Source organism: Triticum aestivum, chromosome 6A (genome assembly GCF_018294505.1).
Source record: "Triticum aestivum cultivar Chinese Spring chromosome 6A, IWGSC CS RefSeq v2.1, whole genome shotgun sequence".
Lineage (NCBI taxonomy): Eukaryota > Viridiplantae > Streptophyta > Magnoliopsida > Poales > Poaceae > Triticum > Triticum aestivum.
The window spans coordinates 565,030,787-565,041,225 of NC_057809.1; the positions used below are offsets into that span (position 1 = coordinate 565,030,787).

Genomic DNA, 10,439 nt, shown 5'->3' on the forward strand with positions numbered 1-10,439 from the left:
CTGCCAACAAGAAAACAGAACAGCAAGGATAGGGTGAATAACAACAACAGGGGGTGCTATTTAGTAGTAAGATCAAGTCTGGAATGTAAGAATGCTTTGTTGTAATTGATAACTAAAATCTACAACAGCTCAAAGTGGCAGTAGCTAAAACACAATCTCGAAAAAAGAATATAATTGATGTGACATAACAAACTAGACAACCAAGAAATTGATGTGACATAGCTAGTTTCCAGCAATATCCAACGACAAATTGATGTCACATATATGTATCTATCATGCAAACAGCGGATGTACTGTACTGATAACATTAGACTAGAAATAAGAGCCTCAGAGATCTTGGTGGTTAAGATCATCAAGTGGGATAAACCCATTAAGAGTAGCAAATATTTTGATAACATCACAGGCTCTGTTTGGCACGCAGAAAATTAATCAGTTGAAGCAAAGGCGATGTTTGGCATCACTGCATTTTACAGTTCCAAAACAGACAGACAGAGTCAGGAATTGGCAGCAAAGCAAGTATACGTATATAGGAATCTCTACTTGGAACCTAGAGTAAGAAGCACGGCTAGAAGAGCCCAAGAATTAATTAATCCTGTGTTATTCTTTAACTGGAATGTACGCGCATCATCAACGGAGAGGTGTGAGCTCTGGACTTAATTGGTTGTGAGAATGGACTGGACTGTTCCAAATACGTGCATCATCATCAGTTCTGTGAAGCAAATCTACATATCATATTTCTAAGGGCGCACCCAGTTGCTCACAAGTAGATTCAAACCCAACTTGTAATGCAATGATGTTTCTTGTACAGTATTACTATAGTTACCTAAATTGCCATGGGAATACTGACAGTAGAAACAGGGGAACAAGAAGTAAGTTAAATTAGAGCTAGCAGTTCCAAAAAATCACTAAAAACAGCAGCAAAAGCAGACACATATGCCCGCCAGAGACATTCCCACGGGCAAAGCAAGCAACTTAAGCCCTCTCGCCACGGATCCTCGAAGAGACCCACCAGGTAGGCCTCTGCAGCCTCCTGAAGGGCCAGCACCGCATGGCTCTGGAAGCGGAGGTCAGTCTGCACAGACAGAACAGGACGGTGCTTTTAGTTTACTTGATTCATCATACTATAAGAGTTGACACAACAGGAGCATCACAATGTAGTTCACAAGTTGATTGATCACCTTGAAGTCCTGGGCAATCTCCCTAACAAGCCTCTGGAATGGAAGCTTCCTGATGAGCAGCAACATGCTCTTCTGGTACTTGCGGATCTCACTGCAAAGTCAAGCACAAAATTTACTCATTTGAGAATACTTCAAAACAAAACTATAACACATGCTAGAATAGGTTGGAAGATTTTACACACCGAAGAGCAACAGTTCCAGGGCGGTAACGGTGAGGCTTCTTCACTCCTCCAGTTGTGGGAGCAGACTTACGAGCAGCCTGTCAAAAAGCAAAGTAGAGCACATGGTCAAATTAACAATAATACCATGATAGTCCATATACATCAGTAGGATATCTGGTCATAAGCTGGCAATGAAGGTTGAGGTTCAAATTATACCCAGTTCAATTTACCTAAACCATAAATAAAGACATGGCATAGGTAAACTATCAATATTGCAGTCACAAACCTTGGTGGTTAGCTGCTTCCTAGGAGTCTTTCCTCCAGTGGACTTACGAGCAGTCTGCTTAGTACGATCCATGAGCAAAACCTTGGTTTACCTGAAGCAAAAACAGAACATAGTCAATTCTATAAATTGAATATCACAATAACACAACTATAGTCTTCTCATAACCAGTAAATTGTGCCTGGCACCTTGTTGCTAGCAAATCCATTCAATAACTATAGAGTCCCAACAATCATCAGCCTAGAATACCTACCAAATTTTTGTACACCAAAAACTAACAACGTCATACAACACAGCTATACACCCCTTCAGATAGAAAGCAGTGTATTTCTAACTAAAACTTTTCATTCAAAATATCAGACCCAAGATAGAATTCCACTTCAGATGAAAGTCCTGATCTACCTTTAGCATAGTTTGTTCACTCGAAAGACACATATAAAGATGACACACTAAAAAACTGTAGCCTAGTACTTTTTTTAACACTAAAGAAAACAAGGCTACCATGATCACCTAATTTTGCAAACAGAAGCAAGAAAAGAAATAGCAGTCCACTGATAAAAATATGCTTCCTAGTTATCACATGTAATGGTTGAATGACTTCACATAGTTATGTGCACATGATTTTAGTAATTAGCTAACTGGCAAGTTGATACAATTCAGATACAATAGATGTTAATGTGCATGTACTCAATGTGCATGTACTAAGAAGCCAAGAACACTAAAGAATTTACTGATTGAACAAGCAATGGTCATTTCATCCCAAACCTCTCAGCTTCACACAACTAAATCAATGTCTCGGGAAGGAATCACCAGAAATTTTACCACATACAGTACAAGCACAATGAAGTACCATACCGAACAGCAGAGCAGGTAGCGGGGGAGAAGAGGGGGGCTGAGGAGCGGCCGCTTGCCTTGGCGATGTAGTCCATCAAGGCAAATTTGAAGGCGATGCCGAGGCAGCCAAAGAGGACGGAGACGTTGGAGCAGGCACGCGAGAAGTCCCCCGCCGCCATCATGGGCTGCTGCTGTGGCTTGGCGACAGCAGCGAGCTGCTCGAACGACGCACCGATCCGCCGCAGCGGCTTGTCCGCCTCGTTGGACCCCATCGGTATCGGTGGTGCTTAGCGCCGCCATGGTGGTGCCCGCGGCGCCGAGGATCTCGCAGTTTCTCAAGGACTGGCTCGCCGCCTCCAACGCCGCCAGGGCCGACGCTACCATCGCGTCGCCAGGGCCGCAGCCACGTGGTCGACGGGCGCCACGCGGATGTGGTTGCGGATCTGGGCTCCGACGGCACGGACCCCCTCCGCCAAGGGCACCCTGCCGCCGGCCGCCATGGACGGGTTGGCCATCGAGGAGGAAGGGATCTTAGGCTAGGGTTTCGGCTGGAAGTGGGGAGTGTCTCTTGGCTCGGCATGGAGGAGGCTGGGATTGGGGGAGAAGCGGTTGGGTCAATCCAGAGATCCAGAGAGGAGGAGAGGAGGAGGAGTCGTGGGTTGGAGGGTTGGAGGGGATCGATCCATATGAATCTCGCCGGACAGAGGGCGCCGGAGGTGGTGCGGATTGGAGGGATCGATCCATATGGATCTCGCCGGACAGAGGGCGCCAGAGGTGGCGGCGGCCAGGGAGGAGTGGAGCGCTAGGGTTCGAGAGAGAGAGAGAGAGAGAGAGAGGCGAGTGGGCACGAGGGGTTGGGTGCGGTTGGGTGCATGGGAGGGAGTGCGGGCTGTGGCTTGGGCGACGTGGGTGAGACAGGCGGGCCGTTGGATCCAGGAGCATCCGATGGTGATTAGGCACGATCCGCGTGAGATGCTCCTGGACCAATCAGAACGCAGTATACCAGTACTACATTTTTTGACCATCTAAATTGGTCGTAATCGACTAAAAGTAAGGTGCTAAATCATATTGGCTATTTTATGATGTGAAAAATAAAAATAAAAATAAAATATCTTCTCATGTTTCATCAAATTTGACCTTAGTTTTCAGGAATAATGACAAATCAAAATAAGACAAATATCTTTTAAAAGAGTTAGGAGAAATTAGTTTTTTTAAATCATTTTCCATTTTTAAAGTGTCCAAAATGAGTTTTTTTGTGAAGGACATACTATATATTTGTTGCAAAATTATACCAAATCAATTTTCTAAAATACTAGGCCATATTTAATGCACAATTGACCAAATGGTTGGGTGTCAAAAGTTTTGATCCACCTCTACTGAAAAAGACAAATTCCCGCCGATTCAGTTGGAAGCGGGTCAAATTTGAACTGCAGCTGCCTCATAGTTTGCTATTTATTTTTTCCAAAAATCATTTCTAGGTACATAAGTATCTATTTAATCAGAGAAACACCAAAAAAATTCCAATATTCAACCACTAGCTAGGAACGGTCAAGCCCGCCATTTTGACCGCATTTTGAAACGGGCATAAAAATTCAAAAAAAATCAAAAAATTGGAAAACCTTCGCATTGTGTCATTATTTGTGACAAAGTTTCCAGGAAAAATAATAAACTTGTAATACGGTAATTATTTTAAAAAGTGTTCTCAGAAATGAGCTATCATGTGTGAAGATTCATGTATTTCAACCCAAACGATCAATCTTATGGCCACATTCATGGTATAGTTTGTTCAAATGATCTCATATTGTGCACAAGGGTGCATCTTGGAATTCCAAACAATGTTGCCAAAGGGAGTTTTCATTTTCTTTGCACGGAAAATTCATTTTCTATTTTTCGAGTGCCCGAAATGAGGTTTTTTTGTGAAGGACCTACCATATATTTGTTGCAAAAATGGACCAAATCAATTTTATAAAATACTAGGACATATATAATGCACAATTGACCAAATGGTTGGGTGAAAAAAGTTTTGATCCACCTCTGGTGAAAAAGACAAATTGTTGTCGATTCAGTTGGAAACGGGTCAAATTTGAACTGTAGCTGCCTCATAGTTTGCTCTTTATTTTTTCCAAAAATCATCTCTAGGTACATAAGTATCTATTTAATCAGAGAAACACCAAAAAAATTCCAATATTCAACCACTAGCTAGGAACGGTCAAGCCCGCCGTTTTGACCGCATTTTGAAACGGGCATAAAAAATTCAAAAAAATTCAAAAAATTGGAAAACCTTCGCATTTGTGTCATTATATGTGAACAAGTTTCCAGGAAAAATAATAAAATTGTAATACAGTAATTATTTTAAAAAAGTATACTCAGAAATGAGCTATCATGTGAGAAGATTCATGTATTTCAACCCAAACGATCAATCTTATGGCCACATTCATGGCATAGTTTGTTCAAATGATCTCATATTGTGCACAAGGGTGCATCTTGGAATTCCAAACAATGTTGCCAAAGGGAGTTTTCATTTTCTTTGCACGGAAAATTCATTTTCCATTTTTTGAGTGCCCGAAATGAGGTTTTTTTGTGAAGGACCTACCATATATTTGTTGCAAAATTGTACCAAATCATTTTTATAACATACTAGGACATATTTAATGCACAATTGACAAAATGGTTGGGTGTCAAAAGTTTTGATCCACCTCTGGTGAAAAAGACAAATTCCCGCCGATTCAGTTGGAAGCGGGTCAAATTTGAACTGCAGCTGCCTCATAGTTTGCTATTTATTTTTTCCAAAAATCATTTCTAGGTACATAAGTATATATTTAATCAGAGAAACACCAAAAAACAATATTCAACCACTAGCTAGGAACGGTCAAGCCCGCCGTTTTGACTGCATTTTGAAACGGGCATAAAAAATCAAAAAAAATCAAAAAATTGGAAGACCTTCGCATTTGTGTCATTATATGTGAAGAAGTTTCCAGGAAAAATAATAAAATTGTAATACAGTAATTATTTTAAAAAGGTGTTCTCAGAAATGAGCTATCAAGTGTGAAGATTCATGGCTTTCAAGCCAAATGATCAATCTTACGGCCACATTCATGGCATAGTTTGTTCAAATGATCTCATATTGTGCACAAGGGTGCATATTTAAATGGCAAACAATGTTGCCTAAGGAAGTTTTCATTTTCTTTGGACGAAAAAACCATTTCCCATTTTCCAAGTGCCTGAAATGAGTTTTTTTTGTGAAGGACCTACCATATATTTGTTGCAAAATTGGACCTAATCAATTTTATAAAATACTAGGCCATATTTAATGCACAATTGACAAAATGGTTGGGTGTCGAAATTTTTGATCCACCTCTAGTGAAAAGGACAAATTCCCGCTGATTCAGTTGGAAGCGGGTCAAATTTGAACTGCAGCTGCCTCATAGTTTGCTATTTATTTTTTCCAAAAATCATTTCTAGTTACATAAGTACCTATTTAATCATAAATACATGGTTTGGTGGCGATACGTCGAGGTTTGGGCGGTGGCCGAGGCCCCCAACTCTAGAGCGCATAAACTCGCATGCCCGCCGCGTGGCCGTGGCGTTGCCATGTGTTCTGGGTGGCCTAGGCATGTCTAGTGGGTTGGGCACTCCCCAGGTAGGTACTAGGAAGAAAATCACAACATAAGATTCTCACGAGGAGACCGATCGATGCTCAAACATGAATAAGCAGCCAAGTGTTTGATTAGTGGTACGGGAAATGCACATGGCCAATGGGCGTGAGTTTTGGCCGAGGATGATCATCTACTAAGGAGAATGTATTCACAAATTTTCAGTTCAAAAGGAGGATCCTAGGTGGTACTTACTTTGCAAAGTACCACACTGGACAAAAATATAAATGTTGAAGCTGGGCTCAAAATAATGAATGGATTGAGCTGAAATTTGGTGGAGGATGATTATTTGGGCATAGAAAAGTATTGTAGAAAATTGATATCATTTTGACATGCCAAAGTAGTACTTACTTCACAATGCTCTTCTATGGACAAAACTTGGGAAAACTAGTGAGAGAGATTGGATGAATGAAATGAGCTAAAAATTGGTGTAGGTAAGTTACATAGGTATGGTCATGCGCTGGTAAATTTTCAGATCATTTGGGTAAGCCTAGCTAGTACTTACTTCACAAAGCCTCTCTCGAGGTAGAAACTTTGGAAATTTCCTGAGAAAGATTTACTAGGAAAATTGAACTGAATATTATCATGTGGCAATGATTTGGGTATGGAAGAGTGCCCGAAAAGTTTGAGGGTAATAGGAGGGGTCTATATAACACTTGCTTTGCAACGTGCCAATTTGGCCATAAAATACAAATTGAACCTGGGCTCACATAGATGATTTGACTGAGCTGAAATTTGGAGGAGGGTGATAATTTGGGCATATGAAGGAACTGTATAAATTTCATGACATTTAGAGATATAAAAAAGGTACTTCCTTCACAATGCTTCTAGGTGGACAAAAACTTTGGAAATTTGCCGAGGAAGATTTGCTAGGCATATTGAGCTGAATTTTGTCATACGGTAATGATTTGGATAGGAAAGAGTGCCCAAAAATTCCGAAGGCAATCAAGAATATATAAATAGCACTTCCTTCATAAAGTGTTGTTGTGAACATAATAGGAAAATGAATATTGTTGAATTAGTTTTGAACTAGGCAAGGAAGGATTTTTACATATTTGATGAAGATATGCCCCAAAGAATTTATGAGATTTTTTTGGGAATTTTGGGAATGATAGAAATATAGGTTGCTTCACAACCTAGGGCAAAAACTGCCACATGGACATGACACATAGGCAAAACTGATGAGATGACGCCTAGTCATCACAACCCACCACAATCTACAAGGCTATGACCATCTATATTGGTCATTAACAACTAGAAATAAGGCAGCGGACTAGCACTGTTTGCTTTGTGACCATTTCGTGTAAGGAAATTACGACCTTTCTGACCAAAATGGTCGCGATGGTTTAGGGTTTGGAGCCCCCTGAACAGCTTTTGACCAATTGGTCTAAAATGGTCATAAATTTATGACCAATTCTTCGAGGGTCACTGACAGAAGGTCATAAGTTGACACATTTCTTGTAGTGAAGGTCTGACTACGGAACCAAAATAAAGAAGACAATCCCAAATTCTAGATCCCTAATCGTCCCAACTGGGCTCCACTACTGATCAACAGGAAACGAAACAAAACAATGATCAAGATCTTCATTGAGCTCCCACTTGAGCTCGGTTGCGTCACCTGCACTGGTATCATCGGCAACTGCAACTATTTTGAAGTATCTATGAGTCACGAGGACTCAGCAATCTCACACCCGCGAGATCAAGATTATTTAAGCTTATGGGTAGGATAGGGTAATGAGGTGGAGCTGCAGCAAGCACTAAGCATATATGGTGGCTAACATACGCAAATAAGAGCGAGAAGAGAAGCCACGCAATGGTCGTGAAGCTAGAAATGATCAAGAAGTGATCCGGAAACTACTTACGTTCAAGCATAACACAAGACCGTGTTCACTTCCCGGACTCCCCCGAGAAGAGACCATCACGGCTACACACACGGTTGATGCATTTTAATTAAGTCAAGTGTCAAGTTCTCTACAACCGGATATTAACAAATTCCCATCTGCCACATAACCGCGGGCATGGGTTTCGAAAGTTTATACCCCGCAGGGGTGTCCCAACTTAGCCCATCACAAGCTCTCACGGTCAACGAAGGATATTCCTTCTCCTAGGAAGACCCGATCAGACTCGGAATCCCGATTACAGGACATTTCGACAATGGTAAAACAAGATCAGCAAAGTCGCCCGGATGTGCCGACAAATCCCGATAGGAGCTGCACATATCTCGTTCTCAAGGCACACCGGATTGTCCAAGCTTCCGGTAGGCCAGCCCAGAGTTGCCCCTGGTGGCCACCGGCGACTGACAGGTTGGACCAACACTCAAAGGAGCACTGGCCCGGGGGGTTAAAATAAAGATGACCCTCGGGGTCCGGAAACCCAAGGGGAAAAGGCTTAGGTTGTTAGGCAAATGTAAAACCAAGGTTGGGCCTTGCTAGAGGAGTTTTATTCAAAGCAAACTGTCAAGGGGTTCCCTTAACACCCAACCGCGCAAGGAACGCAAAATCAAGGAACATAACACCGGTATGACGGAAACTAGGGCGGCAAGAGTGGAACAAAACACCAGGCATAAGACCGAGCCTTCCACCCTTTACAAAGTATGTAGACGCATTAAATTAAATAAGAGATATTGTGATATTCCAACATATCCATGTTCCAACATGGAACAAACTTCAACTTCACCTGCAACTAGCAATGCTATAAGAGGGGCTGAGCAAAAGCGGTAACATAGCCAAACAACGGTTTGCTAGGAAGGTGGTTAGAGGCTTGACATGGCAATATGGCAGGCTTGATATAACAAGTGGTAGGTAGCGCGACATAGAGATAGAGCGAACAACTAGCAAGCAAAGATAGAAGTGATTTCGAGGGTATGGTCATCTTGCATGGGATCCCGCAAGAAAGAAGAACGAGTCCATGAAGAAGACAACGGACGAAGCCGAACGAATCCTCACAACTCCAGACCGAAACCGTAGCTAACGAGAGAAGCAACCCGGAAAGAAGCAAGAAATATAGTAAACAACCATCACATAAACATGGCATGATGCACAACCAAGTATGATGAATATCTAGTTTAAAGAGGCATGGCATGGCAATATGCACAAACAATACTACAAATTAAGTGGAGCTCAATATACAACGAGTTGCATATTGACGAAACACCACATCCAATCATTTAGTTCACTCTCGTTTATGTACCCAACAATATTAAATATTGATTAGCATGGAAAGGGTGAAGCATAATAAAACTACCTAACTAGGCAAGTTTAAATGAGGTCGGAAACAACAAATAACCATTCTGGTAAATCCTCATGTGCATATTTTAAAGTTGGTACTGTTCTGCCCTAAATATAATTTTAGAGTTGGTAAACATGCAAAGTAGTGTCACCAAGTTAAACTAGGCTTTTTTTCTACCCCATTTACATATATAAATTATTTAAAACCGAGCTACGGTTAATTAGTTATGAATTAAATCATTTTAACATGGCATAATGCAAAATAAACACAAACAACACTTTAAACATTTTAAACATGGATAAAAGTGGCATATTATGAAACTACACAAAATTCTAAGCATTTTACATGTTTACATCATTTTAATCCGATGCACTATTTATGAGTTATTAAATGCATGAAGCTAGGGGCTTTTCTGTAAAATAGGTAATTCACTGGTTATTAGCAAAATCGTAGCGGACGAAAAAAATATGAACTGGGCCGAAACTGCTGACCCAACAGTGCACAGGGGGGTTTGGCGTGGCTGTTCACATTGGGCCATGGGCCTGGTCGGCGGAGAAGTGGTCGGCTCGAGCGCTGGGCCTCGCGCAGGGCGCGGCTGGGCTGGATCTGACGAAGGGAAAGGTTGATGGTCAACGCGGGCGCTGGAAGCGGACGCTCGGGGTCCTGGACGAGGCAGAGGAACGCAACAGCGGGGCAAACTCCAGCGGTCGAGGAGAAGGTGACCGGCGGTGCTCGGGACCAGCGGGAGACGGCGAAGGCAAGGGGGGGTGTCCAGCCGGATCCAAGGCGGAGCGACCGGATCAGTGCAACGATGGACTTGGAGGTCCAGGCGTCGGCGTTCATGGTGGCTTGCTCGTTCAATCTGGAGCATGCAAGCAGAGGCGGGGCGACGGACTTGGAGGGGCGACGGCTTGGAGACGTCCGGCGGCGGCTTGGTGCAGTTCGAGCGCAGAGGAGCTGAGGCTTCGGGAGGGTTCGAGCGACGGGAGGAGCGCGCATCGGTGCGGTTCGGCGCAGATGCGCTGCATCGGCGGCGGTCGGGCCCGGGGCGGGCCCGATCTTGGTTCTGCGGGCCGCGGGAGGTGGAGGGAGATAAGGGCTG

At 42.8% G+C, this 10,439-nt stretch overlaps 1 non-coding gene across 1 annotated transcript; it reads right to left on the reverse strand.

Annotated features, from left to right (window-relative positions):
• Positions 1-323: 323 nt before the first annotated feature.
• Positions 324-406, reverse strand: LOC123132728 (small nucleolar RNA SNORD24). Its single transcript, XR_006464999.1, has one exon. It is a non-coding gene; the product is annotated as a small nucleolar RNA SNORD24 (small nucleolar RNA).
• Between the last annotated feature and the right edge of the window lie 10,033 nt (positions 407-10,439).